We start from the raw sequence: 23,483 nt of genomic DNA on the forward strand, positions 1-23,483 counted from the left end.
GGAGCGGGATGCGCGGGCGGTCACAGGCACAGCCCTGGCAGCACCGAGCCCTCCCGCAGGGACCGCCGCCGAAGGGTTGCGCGGTGGCCTTCCCTGGATCACTGACTTCCCGCATCCCACAGCCCGCCCCACCCAGCAGAAACTCCGCCGCGGGGACATTTCCCACCGCCCGGGCACAGCTGTCGAGGGGCAGTACCAGCCTTCCCTGGCTGTCCCCGTGGCCTCGATTCACTAAAGCCTCTTAGCATGTGCTTCAAGAGGACGTGTAAATCCTGCTCAGTAATTGCCGGGCAAACTTCGCTCTTTTCCTATTTTTAAAAATTTATTACTATTATTATTATTATTATTATTATTATTATTATTATTATTATTATTATTGACTTCTGAGATGGGACTGGAGACACAGCGCGACTTAACATTGTTTTCAGGTAAAACCCCATGGTAGTGAGCGTTCGCTATCTGATTGCATGTTCTTGCTTTGTATCTTATACAACGTAACCGCAGCGATGCCAATATACTCCAAACCTGGCCGGATCGAAGGAGATCCCAGGTTGCCCCAAAGTTGTCTTGGGTTCTGGTATCTGATGCTGGACTTGCAGCTAGGCATTAAGGACACAACTGCGTTCTTGCTGTGCCATGGTATCCATGAGTTGATGGAAAAACCGTGGCCTTTCATCCCTTGCATTTGTAAAAGTGGCTTTTTTTTTTCTTGGATTTGGATTGCTGTCTTCTGGTTATAACTATACTTTCGTTTTTATATTGTTATGCATGGTCACACTGCCTCCTCTGAGAGTCTGGAATAAAATTCAGCAAAACATCGGGGGGAGGGAGGGAGAAAGAAGGAGACGCAGCAGTCAGTAATCGTCTGAAAATTAAAATAACCCTGAATTTAAATATTTTCTTTTTTTAGTATCAATGACTGCGCTGAGTTACTTTTTGGTGGGGCACTGAGACTGCCCAAGACCTAGGCTGCATTAGGGATAAGTTCATTCCCTTGGGCTGAGCGGTTGCTTGTCATACCGAAGTGTGCTCAGCTGCATCAAATGGAGGATGTTAATTCACATCTCCATGGTTTAGTCTGGTGGAGTAGCATGCTATTTCTCACTGCAAATAGAGGAATAGCCACGCAGAGGAAAAAGATAAGTTGCAAAAATAATTCCAAGTGCATGCAAATTCAACATGTTCCATGTAGCATATGGAAAAAGCTATAGGAAAGCAACAGCAAGTTCAGCTGCAAAATACTGAGTCCCTTCTTCCTACCTCGCTGAGCTTGGCAAACTTTAGCAGGCCAGTGGAAAACAAGCAAACAAATGGCAACAGAAAAGCCCTTATAAATCAGGCTAACAGGAGAGTAAGGCTGGAGCTTATTCTTTCTGGCAATAATCAACTCTGATGAAGGCCCCCCGTCTCTCTTTTTGAAATAGCTAGCCGAGGGTTGTGGTGCCTGTGAAGAAGCATTTGCTCAGCGAGGGAGCAGCTGTCAGCTGCGTGCTGGTTTTTCCTCCCTGGGAACAGGCTTTAGCACACTGTGATATGGGCAATGCTTCACAGTTATCGTAAACACTTAGGATATTTGTCATGTATTGTTTGTGCCTACATGACACCTATCATTTTAAATCTGGCAGCTGAGATAACTGTCTGTGATTACAGTGGAGCTGCACTGATTTTCTGAAGTGAAGATATGGCTAAGAGACTGACCTTCCTCCTAGTAAATCCTTAAAAATTAAGACTAAAACACTCCTGATTTTTTTTTTTTTTTTTTTGCTTAGTAGAACCTCTTGTGCTTGCCTGAAGGTTGTCCCTTATCACAAAAATGGGTTGCTCATGGGAAGCAACATCACGCTGAAAGAGGTCGAGGTCTAATGAATACCTTCAGTTTTCACTAGACAGAAAGGTCTAAGCTGAAACTAACAGCACTGCCAGCAGTACTGCAGGAAAGATCCTTATCTGATCAAGTAATTGAGGTTGTAATCAAAAAAGCATTAGCAGAAGGAGCCCAAACTGCAATTGCATGAGCAGCCTTAACTCTCAAACGCCTGAACTTTCTGAATGCCGTATTTCTCAGCTTGCAGGTGCTTGTAACGCCTTTCTTAGAGGAGACACAAGCAAGCAGTGTGCGAACCACGGGCTGGAAGGCATTGCCATCCTCTGACAGCAGGAGTCCTCTTGCTTTTACTAAATTAGAGATGTGGGCGTTTCCACCACTTCTTGCACCATCGCCTCCTGCCTCCTGACTGAATCTAGCAGTCAAATTCTTTGGATAATTAATTGCTCTAGCTCAGGCGATTCTGTGGTGCTAGCACTCAGTCTGTGGGTGTCTTCCCAGGACTGGAGACCAGATTTATCCTCAGCTTATCCTTGAGGCCAACCGCGCCTTCTTTCTTGGCTGTTTTGTCATTCAAAATACACCTTTCCTCTGGAGGCTCATGCTTTTTGGGGCCTTTGGACTAGAAATTAAAGTTTCAGGGATAAGTCATAGTTTATATCACAGACATTCAGAAAAAAATCTTGTTTAGTTCTCCTGATTATTTCCATCCAATCAACATGTACTGAAAAATTAGTATGTATCCATCAGTGGTGACTGAGAAAACAACTCCTGAGACAGCAGTTTTCTTACAGTAAATCTGTAGCAACCTGAACCAGAGTTTGCAATTCCTAGGCAGTTTTCTCAAACTCTTACAACAGTCTTGTTCAATATCGGGAATGTATCTACTCCACAAGTAATTTATCTTGGGCTTTCTTTATTAAACAACAATAAATTGAGAAATTGTTGAATCATATGTTTTCATTAGTAGTCATTTATCCCATGCTCTAGTTAACCACCTGGGGCTCTACAGAAACATGCTTACGGTGTTAGTTACTCAGACTAAGACATGGGAGAATATACGCTAGGAATTTCTTGCAAGCAGAGCCTTTTCACAGTGTACAAAACAGATTGATGATGGAAAATATGTCAAATGCCAATAGATTAAGTACACCTCCTATGAGAAAAGTGAAAACTAAGTGACTGCCTTAGAAAAACCAAAGCATTACAAAGGAAAAAGATGTGTGCTATTTCTGAAAGGGGCTTACTAAAGAGATGAGTGAGCTTTTTGGATGCATGGTATTGCTTCAGACCTTCTGGAGAAAGGCAAGAAAATATAGACTCTAAACATGCTATCATCCAAATATAAACTGAATTAGATCATCTTTTGCTCAGCACTGGTGAATTTTTCATTTTCTGCTGCCACTGAGTTATGTATCTGGTCTTCCTTCAACAGTGATCGTGCCTTTGCAGCCATTACTGCCACAACAGCACTCTTTCTATAAAATTAATCTAATGTAGGGGAAAAAGCAATGTCTCTGAGCTCTTTTCTAAGCATAACATACAACAACCTAAAGACTAAGTCCAGCAGCTTTAGACATTAAATCAGCCTGAGTTTTGCTTCAGTAAGCACTATGGACCCATCCCAAGGTATATTATAACTGCAGCTTTTTTGTTGTTTGTTTGGGTGTTTATGTGTATGTGTATGTGTGTGTGTGTGTGTTGGTTTACATCAGGTAGTTTATAACTTTTCTCCCAATATTGCATTTTTTTACCTTCTGTCACTCTTTGCTACGTCAGCTGGAATGCAGTTCTGGAAGGTATATCTACCCTGAAAGCCAGATCTACCAGATGGTGGCACAATGTGCACCAGGAGGTTCTGGAGCAAAACATTTCACATTTTTTTAAAAAGTCCTCATTACAAAGAGATTATTTATAGTGTTATTCTAATAAGGAGCCAAAGCAGAGCAGCCTTTTATTAGAACTCACAGCAAAGGGTATTACATTTAGGCCTCCCTGTGCATAAATACCATTTACTGTGCAAAAATTGGCCTGGAGAGCAGAAAAATTAAGCTTGTATTAGCAAAGAGCTCATTTAGGTAGGAATGTTTTAAAGAGTTTAAGTAGCATGGGCAGAATTCAATTAATTCCACATGTGACAATGTCATTTTATCCTCATTAGTTAAGAATTCAGAAATGAAGAAAAAAAAAAGAGAGAGAAAACCCTGTTCCCTCATGAAATTTCATCTGAAGAGTTACAATAAAAGTCCTTTAAGTTTGCCTATTGAAAAATAACATTTTAGAACAGTTTTTCCCCAGTCCAAATACAGATATATCTGAGTCAAAATAGTAATAATAATAATAATATTAATAATAATAATGATTATGATAGTGCTGGCATTATCTTGTAGGTGAATGTAAGTGGGTGAGAGAAAGCAGCAGAGGAGCTCCTTTTGGCTCACTTCTCTGCAGTGAAAGTGCTTTCTGTATGTCCTGACCGAGGCATCTTCAGCCAGGGGATCCGAGGGACGTAGGCCTTGGCCCCTCCTGGATAAAGGCTGCTCGAGGGTGTGCTTTGTTTCAAACGACCCAGGGAAAAATTCCGGGATTAGGGCCGTTTTCTCTTTCTCTCAGGTGAAGAGCGGCCCCCAGGCTGGAGGAGCATGCTGAAGTCTGGCTTTGGGATGGAGCATCCCGGTCACCCCCTGCTGCTCCTGGTGCTACTGGCCCCCTGCCCAAATAAACCCAGTGCACTCTACACTAATTTTTGGGCTTGGGCTGCAGGACAGGTGCTTTCTTCCTCTCCCCCGCAAATGCAGTAACGCGTTGTGTTACAGCGGCAAGTACAGCTTTGGGGTGGTTTTGAGGAAAGGGGGAAGGAGGGGCAGACGAGAGAGAAGAAATCGAGGAGACAAGAGGTGAGTGTCCCCAGGGGACAGCCGGCTTACGCTGGGGGCGATGCGGCCGGGAGAGATGGTGCCAGGGCTCCCCGGGCCGGCCCCCGGGCCCCTGTGCCGGGGCATCTCCCCGGAGCCGCGCTGCCGCCAAGCTCCGCCGCCGGCCGGGCCCCGCAGAGCTCCGGGGCTGGCAGTGGCACCCGCCCGCCGCCGAGCGGCACCAAGGCATCGAAGGACGGCGAGGTCCCCGAGAAACATGCACCCACCCAGGCGGCAGGACGGGAAACGGGGCTTTTCCCTCTCTGCCGGCAGGAGGGGGATGGAGGGGACGCTGCCTAGGGAGTCCCTTAGAGCCAGTCCGGGGAGCCTGAGGCAGCCGGGGTCATCCCTGCGCATCCCTGCCTTTTACCATCCCTGGATGCATGCAAACTGATCTGTGAGAGCCGTCAGCCGTAAGTGATGGACTGAACAAGATGCGCGCGCAAATGACTGGAAAACTTGTGGCACTGCAAGTCAGATTTCTCATTTCTTAAGCAATAGCAAGGAAAAGGCTTCTGGGGCAGTAGGGTGAGTTACACATCGAGGAAGGGAAATTCCAGCTCAAATTCCAGCTTTTGTCTCAAGCTTCCCTCCTTGCATGTCATTACCTACAGGCACGACCATAGATGGCGAAGCCAGTCTGGTGAAACGAGTGGCTTTGCTGACTTTAAAAAAAAATCTGGTCTTTTGTTCACATTAAAACACGGGGAAATCGGTTATACCAAAGGCTTTGGGTGCCAAAGAAGTCCACACTAATGGATAGAAGTTATACCTTTCAGCCTCACTGCAGGCTTTGGTAACATCCTCGAGATGCATAGGAGTCTTTAAACCATAGATGCAGGGATGAACCAAACATAGAACAAGTTACTCTGATGTTGAAAATATCCCATGCATCTGCTAGTAGTATAACAACAAACAGCTTTGGAGATATATTGTTATATAACTGGATATATTGATTTGAATTGCTTGTAAACTCTGTTAAAAAGAGACATTTTTAATATTGTAATTTATGTAAGTTGCTACTAATATTTAAATTAGTAAAGTCAGGTTTACTCCTCACACAATCAATGAAGTGAGAGTTCAGTGTGGTTTATTTATCCGGAGATTCTAGAATACAGGAATGTTATTGAAACAGTGTTATTGAACAGAGCGAAACATTGTGCAAAAGACAAGATTTAGAAACACTTATACCATTTAGTGTGGGGATAAAAACATCGTATTTGAGGGTTGCTTGAGGAGAAGTTGGGGATCTCTAGCCACTCTTACACCTCTTTTTTCTACTATCTGAAAAAATTGTAGCATTGGTAGATGGTCGGGATTTTCTAGTTTAGATCTTCATATGACCCAAACTGTAAAGAATACTGAACTTTTTTTCTTGTTTCTACCATGCAGGTATGTAATATAGCCTAAGGTTAATTCAGTGTCTTTCATGCAGATGTTTACAAGGATAAAAGTAATTAAAAATAAGTACTTAACTGGCTTATCTTCATTTGACAGTCAATATGTGCCTGGAGGAAAGGTTTCCAATGGCCCATGCTGTCCAATATCCCCTTCCCCATGCTGTGCAATAGTCCCTTCCCTTACACTTCAAATAAATGAGAACATGTTATGAATTCTGAAGCCATTTCAGTATGTCATTAAGCTGATGCTTTTGAGTTTTGTTCTGGTGCTGTTGCTATGCCAATTTGAGACAGGAAAACAGTCTCTAAGCATTTACTGAAAACATTGCTCATCAGTTGGAAAAAAAGAAAACAGGGGGGAAAATCCAGACATCAATCTGGTACTTGAAGAGAAACACAAGCTCCCCTGTTCTGGCAGCCGGTTCTCCCACACGTACACAGAGCCCTCTCCCTGCCATTGTGAAATATTCGCATATGTCAGCCACCCAAAAATGTGGCAGTGGAGAGCAAAAGAGCACTAAGCAGAGGCTTTCTTGCCACTCCTCACAGTCAGTCACAGTGTTGCTGAGTTGGCACCCAACAGCTTTACCAAGCTCAGGTCACACTGGGACAACATTTTTCTCCGTGAGAGTTGATGAGCACAAACCCTGAACACAGACATAGAAAGAGCAGTTAAACAGTTACTGTGTGATAGGGACACTTTAAATCTGCCCTCTGAGTATTCTTCTGGACATACCCATGAGAAATTAGTTTGTCCACTCCCTTAGGCTTTTGTGCCCTGGCCACATGCTGAAGGAAGACACTGCAGGTGGATAGAGTGTGCAACTGGCTGAGGATGTGATGTGATTTAATTGTGCAGGCTCCAGGCAAAATGGTAACTGTCAGGCAGGACCGGATGCTGCTATGGTCCCAGCTCTGGGCACCTCTCAAGGATGGAGTTAATGGTGTGTGGCACTAGGGATTGCAAAACAGCACAGCTTTTTCCATCCATAGTAAACTGTGCTTCTCATGAAATGTCTCAGCATTTAGTTGGGGTATTTTTAGAAGCGTTCACATTTGCTAAAACGACACAAAGAAAAATCCTCAGACTCATCAGAACTCTAATTCGTAGTGAAGTATTAATATTGATAGTATTTTCAAAATGGAAGTCAAGAACAAGATTTGGTTTCCTCATTTTCTTTAGGGAATCAGAGGTTCTTCTTTGATTCTACCATTTCCTCAAACTCATGGCATCATACTGTCATCAACTGTTCTTATTGTATTCGTATTTATTTTGTTTGCCATATCCACAGATTTTTATAGCATCAGAAAAGGGAGTTTGGATACTTTGCTTAGTTTTTATGCATGGGAAATTTTAATTTTCATTCTCTGTTTGAAGAAAGTTCTCAAAACACAAGAAACTCCTGCTTCTGACCAGCTCTGCTCTAAAGATCAGTCCATGCTAAAGTTAAGGTTGCTGCAGTCACCCCAGCCCCTCCACCCCTCTCCCTGCCCTCGCATGATGACTCAACTTCTAATGACACAGTCACACATGGGTTTTTCCACAGCACCTGTCCCATTTGACAGCCTGTAATGAATGAAAGGGTTGAGCAATGTTTATTTTTATCTTCTCTTTTCTATTTGAGCTCTGCTTTGGGGACAACTGTCAAAAGCATAATTAACCACTTACTTTTAAAGACTTGCATGCATCCTTCCAGTTGCATCCCCGTGCTTATGAAATTGACCTTCAGAACTACAGCTAAGCAAAGTCACAATTTCCTAGTAGAAGACTATTTTAGTTCACTTTTCTGATTATGTTAATGAAGAGAACCAGTAGCATTTTGCGTTTCTCATACGGGAACATTTCATCTTCATCGGGAAAATGGAGCTCTTCCAGCTCTTCCACAGCACTGTAGTTTTAATAAAGAGAGTCATCCTGCCCCATTCCAGAAAGGAATGCTGTTACAGGTATTGCATGTAAAACATTTAGCAAGACAGTTGGCCATGGGCCTGAGGGATGTTCACATGGACAATGCGTCAACAAGCACAAGCTTAATGAGCATGTTGGCAGAACTGCAAAGATAAACATTTCTTGTGCTTCCTTGTTTGAACAACTGATGCTCACATCACTTTCTCTTTGCTTCAGTGGTTGTCCTCTATCATCAGGAGTCTCATTTCCTTGTGCGGCTTTCCTTCTATCTGTTCCCATATTGGGAGGGTTTGACAGGGACCTGACCCAAGAAGGGACTGACAGAAGGCACAAAGAGATGTGGGGTGCTCTTTGTAAATTCTCAGCACCTTCTCTTACCCCAAACTTTCCTCTTCAGTCCTGGCTGCTCTTCCCCTGGAAGCCCACCCACTTTTACTGCTAGACCTTCGCAGACACAAGAACTTTCCCTGTGTGTGCACAACCATGACAAGCAGCAGCACACTTGTCTGCCGGCTCCAGCTCATTGGGTGTGCTGCTTGGCCAGCAGAAATAGCAAAGTGCATGCCCTTCCAGTATAAGAAACCTACAGAGAAGCTTTTGCTAGGTATGAGGCTTGCACAGACAATAGCATGAGTATTTTGATCCATTCGTCACGTGCTTTCACTTCTCCACTTACCAGGAGGAGCAGATAGGATGGCCATTCAGGGGCTGTGCAGGGGACCAAACCTTTGGCTTTGTGTCCCATTATTTGTGGGAATAATGATTCCCATCTGCTTACATCAGTCCCTTTTCACAGATCAGTTCCTCAAACCTCCATGACCGGGCAGTAGAGGAGCGGTTGGCCACCGGGGACTGTATAATTCCTTGTGTGTGACCAGAGTCATTGCTTCGCAGGCGTCGGGGGTGAGCAGGCTGCAGCGTTTCCTAACACATGCAAGCACCTGCAGTTCCTATTTGTGCAGCTGTGAGTCCTTCAGGGGAGCTGCTCACCTAACCTGACCTTGTCAGATGCCTGAACTATGTTGCAGGTGAGTGAAAAGGAAAGTGTTTGTGGATGCAGCCATGTACAGTGACTCCAGCTGCACTGCACGCTGCTTCGCTTTCAGTGTGCGGCAAAAGAAAGTAGAAAGTGATGTTAAAACAACATTTACAGTAGTTATCAGTGGGGAAAAGAGTGGGAGGCTTTATAGAAAACCTCCAGATATAATTCACATTCACATCTAAGCATGGTTTTTTAGGGACCTGCCCATCTTGCCTCCCTTTCCCCTCCCACAGATTGCTGCTCAGTAGGTACCACAGGGGTAAAGGAGTCCTTAACTGAGAGCTCTATTCATTAACTATCAGTGTTTATTGTCACAGGAGGCCCACAGGTGAGATCAAGGCTTCATTATTACAGGTGATGGATACTTATAGATGTCACATGTCCCTGCTGTAAGACTGGCCCTGAAAAGAGGCAGGAGGTCACAGCAAGCTTTGAAATACCAGCCCCAGCTGCAACCTCAAGGTTCAAATAAGTTCCCCAGAGAGTGACATTACCAAAATCTCTTGGTGAGCTGACTCCACAGGCTGGAAAGGAAGAATAATATTTCAAGTAAGTGGACTGGCAGAGTTCAAAGGGATAATAAGCATTTAAATTCAAAATGAAAGACATCTTCCTCTACAGAGCTTTAGGATGGAATGTAGCCAGGCAGATAAGCTATTTAAAAGCCCCTTTAATCAAGACTATTAACATGGAGATTTTTGTCGTAATTAAAAATACCTTCCTATTCAGTCACCTTAAGGAGAAAGTGATAGAAAATGTAATTTATTTTTTCTATTTGAATCCCTTACAAAAGAAAAGCAAAAACATTTTTAATTGCAGAGAATCACATTGTCGTTAGAATTATCTTTGAGAGAAGATTCATTTAATCCATTCCATTGCTCATGTTTTAGCTCAGAGTGAACTATTGCACTTGTATTTCAACAAGAAAGGTAGAAAGCCTACATTTTTACTTCCCAAGTGTTTACTTTTCTGACCATAAGCAATAGTGGGACCACTTAAAAGGAAAATGTTTTTTCTCATGTATTTCCTGGTATTTCAAAAGATGCTGTAGAAAACAATGCAGAAAACACACTTTCTTTTGTTTGTTTGTGCATTTGGAAGTAAGCCACATTAAAAGAAGCCTACCTACTTTGCAGAAAACAAAGCAGACAGAATAGCACCATGCACTTGTATTTAGCAAAGCCTTTAAGTGAGCACCAGAAAGGGAAGATGGCACTCCAGGAGCTACAGAGTGCTACCAATGCACCTCTCTCCTAATTTAGGAGCTCTGAGTCCTGTCTGCTGTGGGATTCCCCTCTTCCCTCTAAAATAGCTGGTGACTATTTAGCTCACAATGATGAAGAATAGAAGAAAACTTAATAGGACCAGAGAAACTTTCACAAAGCAGCCACAGCAGGGATGCTTCACACAGAAACATGGCATCTGAATGGAAATAGGCAGTCCTTAGCAGGACAAGGGTTGCTGTTCACTTTGTTTTCGGGCAGATTTGCAGACCTGAGTGGTTACAGAGGAAGAGCAGCATATGGGACATGCGTGAAACCTCACTGAGCCTCCCACGCAGTGCTAAGCCAGCTAGCTAAGAACCTAATCCTGGGCAGGGAAAATATCACCATCTGACAGAGCTTTGCCAGTGTGAAGCAGCATTTCTCAAAAGCTGAGAAGCTGTTCAGTGGTACAGCTGTGGTGAATCTGGGGATGTATCCTGCTGATCTCACTAGACCTGAAGATGTTTCAGTGTCCTTTGCTTGTCAAGCTCCTACTGCTTTGCACTCCTCATATTTTTAGATAATGCCTTTGCTGTGAATCCTTCCTTTCAAGCTGATACTGTCTAAACTGGAAGATCCAGAAGGAGCATATATCACAATATATCATATACATCAGCTCAGTGCTACATCTGGTTTATAGCACAGCTGCGTGCTAACTCAGCTACATTGCTTTGTCCCTGGAACTTGGCTGGCCCACTTCTGCAAAAAGCCTTTTGTTGGACTGCAGAAAACCTGAAAATAAATTTGAAAATGCCCCATGTTCTTCATGATATCTTGAGCAGTGCAATTTCAAGGTGCATCTTACCCTCTCATGGTGTCCAAAATGATCAAATATCTCCTTACCTGAACTGAAAATGCTGAAGCAGCTGCATAACCAAGCATAACCATGCAAGCACTCATCTGTACAGCCCTGGTGTAGGTGCCTTGTTTGAGCCAGAGAACATATGCTGAATGGCAGCTACCATATGAGATTGCTGCCTGACAGGGCTCTTCAAAGAGCAAGATCATCCTTCACTAAAAATGTTAGATAGGTGTGTTTTGTCCTACAGATCTCTATGGGTTCAGAGCAGCATCTACCTTTTTTACAAGTAAGGAGCATCTGCACCACCACAGCTATTTATAAATTTCATAGCAGCTTTTCCAAGCAGGTCTAAACCACAGACATCATCTTCCTTTCCTTGGCAGCTTAGTCCTCTACCTTCACCCTTCAGAAACTTGATGAAATATGCTAATTTCCACCAGGCTCTATTTGTTCCTGTTCCTTAGAAGGTGTCTGTGCAGGCCACCAGCTGAATAGAGCTGTACCAGCTTATGGCAGCAGGCATCAGCTGTGGTAAGACTTGCTTACCAAGCCTTGAGCACTGCCATGTTCTGCCCTGTGCATTACAGGCAGCCTTTCCTTGAGCATGCATGTCTGGAGGAACAGAAAAGGCAGGATCCACCTGAGGTGCTTGGATGGTTCCTAGGCATTAAATCTATTTAGTCACTGCTCGAAACTAAATCTATTTGAGGGCTGTTTGATGACTTTAGTTAATTAAAAGGCTTTTATTTAATGCTGGTTACTCTTACATTTAGTGAAAAAAAAAAAAAGATATTACTTCCAATATTGTCTCTTCGGATAAGAAGAATTAGCTGCTTTTGCTGATATAATCTCTCCTCTTAGTAAGTAACCAAGAAAGATTCATTATTGTCTCTTGAAGCTAAAGAAATGTCAAAGGTATTAAAACATTGACATTTTGTTGCAGCGAGATCGGTGAGATAAGCCAGTAAACTGCCTGAAGGCAAACTCTGAGATTACTCATCCAATTCTGTTGCTGTGATATGGCATTGTGGCTTAAAATTGTCGTGAGTCACTCCCTCCCCTGTCAAGGTTCACACAAATGGCTGTGTAGTATTTATCATGGTTGTAATGGACTCAAAAGGGCCAGAACTAGAAACCGAGAGCTGTTTGTGGTGCTGATTTTCATACCAAAATATGAGCTTGTTAGAATCTGTATTTTTTTTACCAGTGCCAAATGAAATGCTGCACATGAGCTGATCAGATGATACTGAATAAAACCAGTATTAAATCATTCAGGTGCAGTCAGTCAGGATAGCTCAGAATTGTCTAAACGCTCCAAAAAAAGATTATTTCTCCTAAGTTAGTATCTTTCCTTCCACCTATCTTTCCTGGTCCTATTTCTATTTTATTATAGTCCTTTCCAACTGCATTGAGAAGACAAGATGAAAAAATCCTTGCCTGATGAAAAGACCTGTCCTGTCTGTGTGTCCAAGGTGCTCATTCTTCTTGTTCACCTCCTGGGGGCTGTCTACTGTCCAGCTGTAGCTCTGTCCTTCAGCCTTGTGCTGGTGCCTTTAAGCTTACTGTGGCCCATATTTCTGAGCTTGCTTGAGTTAAACCATGCAGAGGCAGGCAGTTGTCATCCAGCATGTATCAGCAGCCTTGGTTTCTCTCTTTGCTGGGCAGGACAGCCTGCAGGATGCTCTCAGCTTATTTCACCCTTCCTGCAGGTGCCTGAAATTGTCACAGATCACAGTGGGACAGCCATTCCACTAGCACATTTCTTCCCTTTCTCTGAGTATATGTTTTAGAGGCAATAAATACTTCTGGGCTTTCACAAAAAAAACAAAGCCAAACAAAACAGGAAGAATAGCTTTACTGACAGTTTGAAAAAAGCAGATTAAATTTTTTTCATTTCTTTCTAACAGAAGGTGGTAAGAAATGAGCTGTAGCACTGCAGTAATGAGCATCAGCTGACATTCTTTCTCCACTAACCTATGGCCTGGCTGGCACATGAACCAGTGCTAAAGCAGAGGGGACTTGGTATCATTAAAAAACACATTTTCTCAAACACCGCTTTTGAATTAGAATGGATTTTAAGATCAAAAATCCCGTCACCATCATTGCTTCAGCCTTCATAGAGCAAGGAAACTCTGCTCAAGCTACAGCAAGGCCTTACTGCCTTCTCACTAACTCTGTTCTTGGTCTTGGTGTTTAGCCTAGAGAAAAGATAACTCCCAGGGAACCTCATCAATGTCTGTAAGTATCTGGAGGGAGGGTGCCAAGAGAGTGGATCCAGGCTCTGCTCAGTGGTGCTGAGCAATGGGACAAGAGGCAACAGGCAGAAACTGATGCACAGGAAGTTCCACCTGGATGTGAGGAAGAACTTCTTCACTGTGCAGGTGACTGAGAACTGGAATAGGTTTCCCAGAGAGATTGTGGAGTCTCCCTCATTATCCTATATGTGCCAACCCTCAGGTCTTTTTCTAAGGAGAAGTGAGAACTCTTTCAGTTTTGAGTAGTGGGGTTTCTTCAGAGTGGAGGCAATGCTTTATCCTTCTGAGATCCTGAACAAGCTTGATGTATCTTGTGCCCACAGGAGAGGGATTTACATCAGTCTCCATGCCCCCAGAGCCTTTTGGCTGAGGAAGCTCAGACCCCAGAGATGGCAGGTTCCTATGCAGTTACCCATGCTACCAACAGTTTCTGTTTATTTTGGAGTGTTTTCAGTGGTGAGCCCTCTCCCTGCCTCTCAAGAGCCCAAAGGCAAGGAAAGCCCGTTCAGGAGGGCTGCCCTGACTGTGGGCTTTTGCTCAGCCATTGCTGAGGGTTCCATTTGGCTCTCTTACTGCCGCTCAGAAATGCTCAATTTTAGTGGCTCAAGTCTCCTCGAGACATTTCAAGACAGCTCTCAACCACTCCCCAGTCAACCATTCCCCACTTTTCCCTTGCAGGAAAGCAGACATAGCTGCTATGCTATAGCTCCTGTTCTGAGGAGAAAAGGGAATGAAAACATCCAGACCACTCTGGTCTCTGCAAGCCAGGAATCACAGATGCATTTTCACGTGGCTCACATTTGCATGGGAAGATCCCACAGATTCAGTTTGTGAAATACATCCCATACTCAGACTTCTCTCCATGTCTCCTCTTCCTCACCCAAGGTTCAAACTCAAACCTTGATCTTGATTATCTCTTTAATGCTCAAAAAAGGTATCCCAGACTATCCTTAAAAGCCTCTTGTCATGTATCCAGGTCCAGATGCAACCTGTGGGCAGCCTCTAGCTTGGAAGGGAGCCAGAACTCACAGTGGACCCAGGCTGGTACTGGTACATGAGACACAGACATAACCAGAAGAGGGATACCACCAAATAAAAACAGCAGCTTCATCACAGCTTCCAGTTCTTCTCTGCCTTTCTGCAGCTTTGTCTATTTCAGAATGCAGAGAACAAGGCACACACCCCATAGCAAACCCTAGCAGAAGGTCAAAGTGAAAACAATCTCTTTTGGGCTTTATCTGCTCTTGGCTCTTCCTTCTCCTGAAGGCTGGTCCCTGGAGACACCTAACTCCCCCAGCAATCCCTCCATCCCTAGGCCTGTCCATGACACTGGACTCCTCTTCTTTTGTCTTCCAGCTGAGCTGTCCTTCCCCATGGTGCTTGACAAACCTTTTCCCTAGGACTTCTGCCCCGCATCCTATCTCCACCCTGGCACAGAGGATGAGGTCTGTGCACTTTCTGAGTCACTGCAAGCTGAACAGGCAAAGCTCAGCCCTGAGGATCTGTCCAACCCTGACCATGCCAGGCACAGAGAAGAAAATAACTCTGCTATCTTTTCTGGAGCAGGCTGCAGCTTCATGCTTTCATTATGTATTACTCTTGTCATCAGCCAAAAAAGCATGCAGGAAAACAGCCAAGCCTAGCTTATCAAATGTGCCTGGTAAGAATATCTTATGACTTAAAGCCTTGGCACAGCACACAGTACAGGCAAATGCTTCCTCTGCAACTGTTTGAATTTTTCTGGCTATTTTGGAGGGAGGCCAGGGGGACCAGTCTCACCCTGAAACGGGCATGTGTGAGTGTCTTGCTGAACCAAGGCCAAAATTTCCCTAGAAGAAAAAAGGCAGAGCTTGTATAAGCCTGAAAATCAACAGAAACAAAAAAAACTTTACTCTCATTTTCATAAGGCATGGAAATGAGGAGCAAATCTACAGTAAATTAGCCAGAGATGAACATTTGGATTCAGATTTCACTAGCTTGCACATCTGGTTAAAATGAAGCATGATTTTTTGCAAGCTCTAAGGAGAGGTATGGGCCTCTATTAAGTGATTAGGGAGAGGGGTCTCCCTCCTTGTCCAATCACTTTTTTTCCTTGTTTAATTTCATAATGGCCAGTTTGAAATTTCCACAAACATGAGTTTTCCCTCATGAGAGTTCTCTCCACCTCCTTTGACAATTGAAGATATGACAAGGTAGCAGCCTTTAGCAGAAGGTTGTTGGCACAGCCCTGGGCACAGTCTGCCAGGATGGACTCAGCAGTGCTGCGAAGGGCAAGTCTGCCCTGATGGGGAAGAATTTCTGTACCCAGAAAGACAGCACAGCATTTATGAAAAGTCACTCTTCCATATTAATGAGATGGCTTGCACTGAGTGGGTGTATAGCTGATCTGAGCACCAGCTGATGGTGACATCAAGCACCTGAGGGTGGGGGTGGCAGTGCCCGCCATGGGATGCTCTGGGGAGCTCCAGGTGCCGGGATTTTTCCATCACCACGCCCTGTTCTCCTGTCCTATCCTTGCCAGGTTGCTGGAGTTCTCAGCCAGCCCATGGGCCCCACATTTTATGCCTCAAGACTGCAGGATGCTATTGCCTGGATACCCCATGGCAGACAGGTAGGGGTAGTCCAATCCACTGCTTTCCTTCACGGCAATTCTGTGTCCCTAATGTGATTTTAAAGCCTGATATTGTAAAATTTGCCCAAAAGGCAGTGTCCCTCCTCCTGGGGCGAAACAGGTGGGATAAGATTCATGTCCCTTGTCAGGTGTCCAAGAGTATGGAAAGGTAAAGGTGACTCCAAATATTCCCCATGTATGTCATTGTTTACTCCTAGCTAAAGTTCAACCGGCAGTGCTAGGTGTGCAAGGGAGAAATTAAGCAGCCGTGGGTTTCATGTGGCAGCTAGAGCTGAATGTACTCAGTTACTGCTCAAGCCCACACAGTGAGGCTGTGGAAGAGATACATGCATAATTCATATACTTTTAATTAAGTGGTAACATCTTTCAATATATTGAATTTACTGCAATTACATTTATCATAATTACATTTATCTCTTCACACCCTTTGACCTACTGAAGCATCACTTTTTTTCTTTCAGTTAAAATATGAGCATAAACAACACTAATTGGACTTTAGGACTAGATGTGACAAAGGAGACCTGGAACTGTTTGAGGCTCTCCCCATTGCAGAGGGCAGTGCCAGAACAGGGATGCCCAAGGGCCACTGAGGGAGATAGAAGCTGCCCTGAGCTGACCCACAGCTGCAGGGAACAAGTCCTGCATGTCCTAAAGCTCCTCTCTGAGGCTTGGATACAGTGTTCTTGGAGGAGTTTTCAAGCAAGCAAAGTTGTCCTGCAGGAGCTTTGTTCAAGCAGAGACAGCCAGGGCTGTGCAAGCAGTGGTGAACAGCCTGGTGGGACAGGGGTTTGGGATTGGCAGAGATGGCCCTTGGAGATCCAACTGAGCCACCTCAGTGCTGCACGAAGATTTCATTCAGGAGAAGGATGTCCCTAGAAAGTGGAGCCTGGAGCTTTTGCCATTGAATGTGTAGGTAATGCACACAGCTGGGAGATGTGTCACCTCTGAGCAGCAGGCTGCTGAAACCCACCATGGCAAGTTCTTCTCTGCTGAACTCACTGCTCAGCTCCCCACCGTCTGTGATGGGATCTACTGGGTACTGTGCAGCATCAGTGTCTGGGTCTGCTGGGCTGGGCAGGCCATGGCACAGCAGTGCAGGGGACCACTTGTGTAGGAAGATGTTTCAAGGCACCAAGGATGGGCCACAGGACTGGCAGTGCAGGGGTTCAAGTCACTGCACTAATCCAGTTTTTCCAGAGAGGGAACCTAAATCGTGTTGCTGGGGAAGGATGGGAGATAGAAATCCCACAATGGGAGAAAAAGGGTGAAGAGAGGAGACATCTCCCTCTTCCACCACATCCCCCATTTCTTTCCAGTGCTTCAAAGTTTAGCACTGCAATATGGAGCAGCATAGGTAAAGACCTCAGTGGTAGGAAGGGATAAAAGGGTGGTCATTGATACCATATAGGATTATGGGGAGGACAGGGAGGCTGAAAAAATACCCTATCTGAAGCAAGAAGAAAGAAAGGAGAAGAGAGAAGGAAGGAAGGAAGGAAGGAAGGAAGGAAGGAAGGAAGGAAGGAAGGAAGGAAGGAAGGAAGGAAGGAAGGAAGGAAGGAAGGAAGGAAGGAAGGAAGGAAGGAAGGAAGGAAGGAAGGAAGGAAGGAAGGAAGGAAGGAAGGAAGGAAGGAAGGAAGGTGACTTTTGTCACACTTCTTCAGGGTGCCTCCATTCACTAAGGCCTCACTGATAAAATGGAGTTTAAGCACCCAAAATATGAGAGCAAAATCACTCACTTCAAGGGTAGGGCAAATGATAATATCCTCTCTTTAACACTACTCCTTTGTCCTTCTCTGGTGCCACAGAATAGGCAGGAGTGTCACTGAGGCTGAGCAGTGTACCCACAGATATTTACTGGACTTGATGTGAGCCCCTGCAGCCCTGGCTGATGGCAGACCTCACCAGCCAGCTGGTCTCTAATGAGAGACCATCTCATGGTGGTTTCCTGGTTGGCAGGAAAACCTGTTGTGCTGTAATGCCTGTTAGACACTGGACCCAGGAGAGCAGAAAGGGAGGTGGAGAAATGAGTAAGACACAGAGGAAGGGTAGGAAAGTGCGGCTGGGGGAGCACCCACTGAGGGTCAGGGAAAGCAAGAGCTGGCAAGGGCCTTCAGAAAGGCAAAAGTTTTTCAACTGCAAAGCCAACAAAGCCAGAGGTGCTTGTGTGGGAGGGGTGCTCACAAGGGTAAAGGAAGCAGGCACCCATGAACCAGTCTGTGAGCGAGTGACTAGCAGAGGAGGGAGGAGGATTAGCAGGGTGGCATGGAAAGGTATTAAGGGGCTGAGAGGCAGGTCCTTAGAGGATGTACCTTCTGTTCCTGGTGGCTTGCAAATAACCAGGGCAAGTTGTCAGGAACCCACACTGAGCCTTGGCATGTTGAGCTGGAAGTGGAAAAATGGGAATGCTCTTGGGCTGCAGAGCTAAGGCAGCTCCAGCACTTCCCCTCCCCGTCTTCATAGGCCAGCAGCCTTGGTGGAGGTGCTTTGCAGGGGCTGTCATCCCCGAGTTGCCACAAAGGAGCTGTGAGCCCGTGTGACAAGGGCACTGCTGTTCTCATTCGCAGCGAGCACGCCTACTGCCAAAGGCACCAGCTGCAGCTCTGCTGCAGACCTTGCTCTGTTTCTTGAGCAAAGATTGGTCCTGTGGGGTTTAGTCAGCTTTGGAGGGCACAAGTTTGAAGTGCCTTTGCAGGAGGGAGGAGTGATCAGTCTCACAGTGATGCCTCTGCCAGTAAGTTCCTAATTTTGCACAGCCAGGTAGAGGGCAGTTCACCTTTCTCCCCACAGCCTCATGCATCTACTCGTGGCCTCACAACATGAACGCAGGGCAGCCTCCAAAACCTCCAGAGCCTCAGCTCTTATGGGTGCCTCTTACATACACAAGCACCACAGCTCTCAGCCTCAACACCCCCAAACCCTCTCTGGGTGGCCATGGAGCTGCAAATATCTCAGCTCCCAACAAGGCAGTGCACATCCCATACTGGAGAATGAAGAGGTTGAGTCAGCTGCAGCAAAAAATGTACCTGAAGAAGGACAGAAGTGCTGGGTGGTATTAGCACTCCTCCATCAAAAAAACCCCCCACCCAATCCATGTCATCTCATGCCAAGCCACCTTGTGCCCTTGCCAAGCCTGGCATTGCTGGAAGTGGGCCAGCAGCCAGAGCAGAGCATGAGACAATTAGCACAGAAATCTTTTTTTTTTAATGTTTTGAGAGCAACAAGGCAAATTATTAAAAAAAATAAGATATTTGAGTTCTTCACATCATTGAGTCCCTGGGATGCCAAGCATCACTGACCAAATATCTTTAAAGAAAAGAATTTTCTCTGTGGTTTTCTTGGATTTCCAAAGAGTTTACTAATCAAAGGCAGAGGGAGAATGATGCAGGAGAGTTAAGTTGCTCCCCGCTTGAAGAACTGAATAATCACTGCATGAGACAGTAAAAATCCATGTGTCTTTTATGCCACTCTGATGACAGAGCAGAGTACTCACTGACATTATATAGCACACACACAAACACAGTAGTAATTGTCAAAATGCTCATTAAAAAATAACATAATTAGTATCAATTGCATATTGCTTATGTAATGAGGCAATTTTCTATATGTGATTTTAAAATAAAGTAAAAAGGCAAATAGTGTTTTAGGCAGTACTTTGCCATCAGGCTGTCCAGCAGGTGACAGTGTGGGTTTTTTGCTGCTCTCTTTTTCGCTGTTTTCCCCTGTTCTCCTGACCATCACAGATCCTGAAGACTGGTGAGGAGACACCTCACAGACCATATGTGCTAACAGCAGCACGTAAGATGTGGTTGTAATGGTCAGGGCTGCCAAACACATCTGATGCCACAGCTAAACAGATCCTATTTTTGGCTTCTCACAAAAAGGGCAAGCCTGCCCTCCTCATCTGACACCAGAGACTGGATGTTCCCATGAACCTGTCCTGGGGTGGTTGGGAAAGGGCAATAGTTGATCTTTTATTTTCCTCATTCCCTGGCATATCCTCCTGTACATCTGGTCACAACCAGATCTGACTCTGTGTTTGCTGCAGGGTTGCCCTTCCGGTCAAGTTGCACTTGGGCATGGGGATCCCAGTGCTGGCGAGCTCCAAAGGCTTCACTCTGCTTGGCAAAGGCATGGCTGTCACCTGTCATGAAGCTTGGGGTCTCCTACATTCACCTGCATCTGCACCCTAGTGGGTGCCTTCCTATCCCCTTACTGCCACAGGATTGTGCCAGGCTGAAACCATTGCCTTATTGTCCCCCTGCCCCAACTTAACACTGCCTGCATGATGAGTCTGTTTTTCTGCCGGAGAAAGCATGTCTCCAGAGATACAGAATTGCTCTCAATGACTTCTGTCCAGAATGGCTTCTGGAACAACTTCACACTCAGTGTCATAGATCAGTCATCTGACAACGAACCAAAAGATTGTTCAGATTTACATCTCTGAATCTTCTCCATTGCAGCTGAATTCCACAAGAGTATTTGCTGACATTTTAGTGCACAGCTTCTCATTCCACTGCACCTCAGAACACTGTTCTTTAGCAAAGACCTGTATTAAGCAGAATTAATTAACTAGGTTTGCTGTCTGGATAATCAATTTTCTTGGTGTAAATTGAGTACTGTTGGAAGAATGCTGATCTGTTGCTCCTCTGATTTCCCCGCATGGAGATTAAAAATAGAAGACGATCCAGATGGAGAAATTGGGTTGGGATCAGATTCCTTCTGAATACAGAGTTTTGGCAACCTCAGAAAATGGGGTGAACATTGCTGGGATTTAATTTCCTAAGTGCACTGGAAAGTTAATGTCAAAACGTCCTGATTTAGACATCTTTGAAGGAAAGGGAAATGTTTCATTCTGAAGCAACTTTTCCTTTAGACATTGAAAGAAAGGCAAAATCAAGGGCAAAAATCGAAATTTTTGTGAAATGTTTTGTGTTTGAAAAAAATTGCAGTGATCAGGCTTTGTTTGTTGTGGGTTTTTTGGTGGGTATGTTTTTAAATTTTCCTCGATGGAGCAGTTTAAGAACTTCGTGTCTCTCAGCCCTGTGTGGAATATTCCTCCCCCCCTTCCACTCTAGTAATGTATTTTTGCTGCCTTTTGAGCCCTAGATGAAAGCACAAAAACCTGCCAAGTTTTGTGTTTGTCTGCCTTGTTCCTGCCAGTGTTTTCCTGGCTCTGATATTCAGCAAAGTGTGCCCCACCTAATGACCCCACAAATGATTGGCACCCCACAAAATTGAACTGTAACTTTAAGCTGGAGGAAACCCTCTGGGATTTATGAAGAAATTATCTCTCCATTTTTCTCTTTGCGTTGTAATTTTTTTTATGATGGTGGATCCACTTTACTAGCAAGCAAATGTTTCCTTCAATTGGCATGTTGCCCCTTGCCTCCTAAATGACTGGTTTAACTACAAATTGCTCAGACTCTTGTGATTTATTTTTCATTTCTTTTATTGCAGGCATGAATACAGGAACAGGTAAACAGCTGAGCCGTAAAAGTTTCTCTTTAGGCATGTTTTCAACAAAATGCCATCATACACTGTCTGATGATACACGCTGCTACTCAGATGAAACAAAATGGGAGCAGTCTTGCTTTAAAGCTGCTGCCCACCACTCAATGCTGCAGCTGCCAAAGAAGCCTTCTCCTCCACTTACTCTCTGTCTTCCCTCCTTCTCCACATCATCTACAGCTTCTTTTACGGCACTTAACTTTACAAAACACAGTTGTGAGGCTAATCTTACATGCAATTACAGATCAGTCTCAGTATATTTATTGCAAACTCCTTGAACATCAGGACATTAAAAAAAAAAAAAAAAAGAAAAAGAAAAAGAAAGAAAAAATATTCCATTGCATAATTACAAGTCGGGTTTTTGTAGCAAATGAACCAGAAATGTATTCAGAAAAAAAAAAACAAAACAAAACCAAAGGCTATTTGTAAACAGTTCAAACAAAACATGATGCTGCCTCCAATGAAACATTTCACTGCATTGCCAGCTCTGTTCCAAATGGGCACATAGGAATCCTGTTGCAAGAGAGTGAAGCCACGAACTGAAACTTTGGAGGAGTTAATTTTCAAATTTTGCTCTTCCAGGGTGTATGAAACATGAAAAGTCTGCACACACTGTGGGATCTGAGAGAGGTGTGGAATCTCAACCAACATTTCAAAAGAAAACCTGGTTATTCCTTTTAAAACAAAATAGTGGAAACAGCTGAGCCACACAAAAACAAAGCACAATTGGTTGGCTTCCAAAAGAGACTGCAAAATGAGAAAATATTTAACTCCTTGCATAGCTATTTAAATGGCCAATAAATTTTGCTGGAATCACCCAAACATGACAACATTGCATTCCGCTGCTTAGAGACTTCACGCTGAAAAGCTGGGATCTGCTGACGGGCTCAGAGCATCACTCGGGGCACTGCGGAAAGCCGGGGCCACCCCTGGTAGGCTCTGCCAGTGTGGCTATAGCAGGAGGTGTTCTCAACCAGCTACTCCCAGATGGAGCACAGCTGTAGCAAAGCCTCTGTGCTTATGTCACTGTAAGTTGTTATCCCAGCTCTCTGCTCTCCCACAAGGGATAAGAGCTACTCTGATAAAAGGATATTTCTGGTAGTTTATTTACACCTTATGTGCAAGGCTTTCTCTGGCAGAGCTACGCCGATCACAAGTCGTACCTCGAAGCTGAACCCTGGATGATGCAGCTGAGTCAGCAAGGGTTTGCAATGTAGACCCAACCAGAGGGACGGAAAGCAGGATTCATCTCACTTAACTTTAATCAGTATAAAGGTAGACACTTAAGTCAGAGGCACCTCCGGAAGACAGTTCCTTTGATCTCTCATCAGGTGAGAGCTGGGCATTTTCATGTTAGATGAGATGACCCCTTTCCCAGGAGAGCTGAAGAGACAAAGTCCTTTCAGCCATCCCTTCCTGTCACCAGTTCTGGAGACCATGCTTCAGAAGGCTGCTGTTCAAATGCATTATCTTTACACATGTCAATGTACATGATAATGATAGCCTGTGCTGGGCTTCATGCTGCCACAACTACATATGCAAGCTCATTAAAGCTAGCTCAGATACTTCTGCACTATTATATAGACATACCTTCAGGCAGAGTATCCTTTAACACATGAAAAGTTAAATTGTAGGGGCAAATCTGGACTATCTGCCTCTCTGCAATATGTTCATGTTGGCATTGTCTTGGTCACAGTAGTTTTGGGTAACAGGTGTCCTAATACTGTAATTCCCAACCAGAGGTGAGGCAGTTTCTTCAGAGGATGTGAAAACTGAGATGCTGAAGCATGGCTGAAGAAGGTTCATAGTAAGAAAGAACAAGGTGATGACATTCCACAGTTAAAAGTTTAGTTTGATATCAGTAAAACAGTTTAAATAAAGCTCCATTCGACTGCAGAATAGGAAACAGTGGCAGCCAGTGGGTAAGACA

At 44.6% G+C, this 23,483-nt stretch overlaps 1 long non-coding RNA gene across 1 annotated transcript; it reads left to right on the top strand.

Annotated features, from left to right (window-relative positions):
• The first annotated feature begins 5,065 nt into the window (after positions 1-5,065).
• Positions 5,066-21,518, top strand: LOC138104878 (uncharacterized). The gene is made up of 3 exons (XR_011148321.1): positions 5,066-5,153; positions 15,935-16,024; positions 21,503-21,518. It is a non-coding gene; the product is annotated as an uncharacterized lncRNA (long non-coding RNA).
• The last annotated feature ends 1,965 nt before the right edge of the window (positions 21,519-23,483 follow it).

The sequence above is a fragment of the Aphelocoma coerulescens genome, chromosome 2 (assembly GCF_041296385.1).
Source record: "Aphelocoma coerulescens isolate FSJ_1873_10779 chromosome 2, UR_Acoe_1.0, whole genome shotgun sequence".
NCBI lineage: Eukaryota > Metazoa > Chordata > Aves > Passeriformes > Corvidae > Aphelocoma > Aphelocoma coerulescens.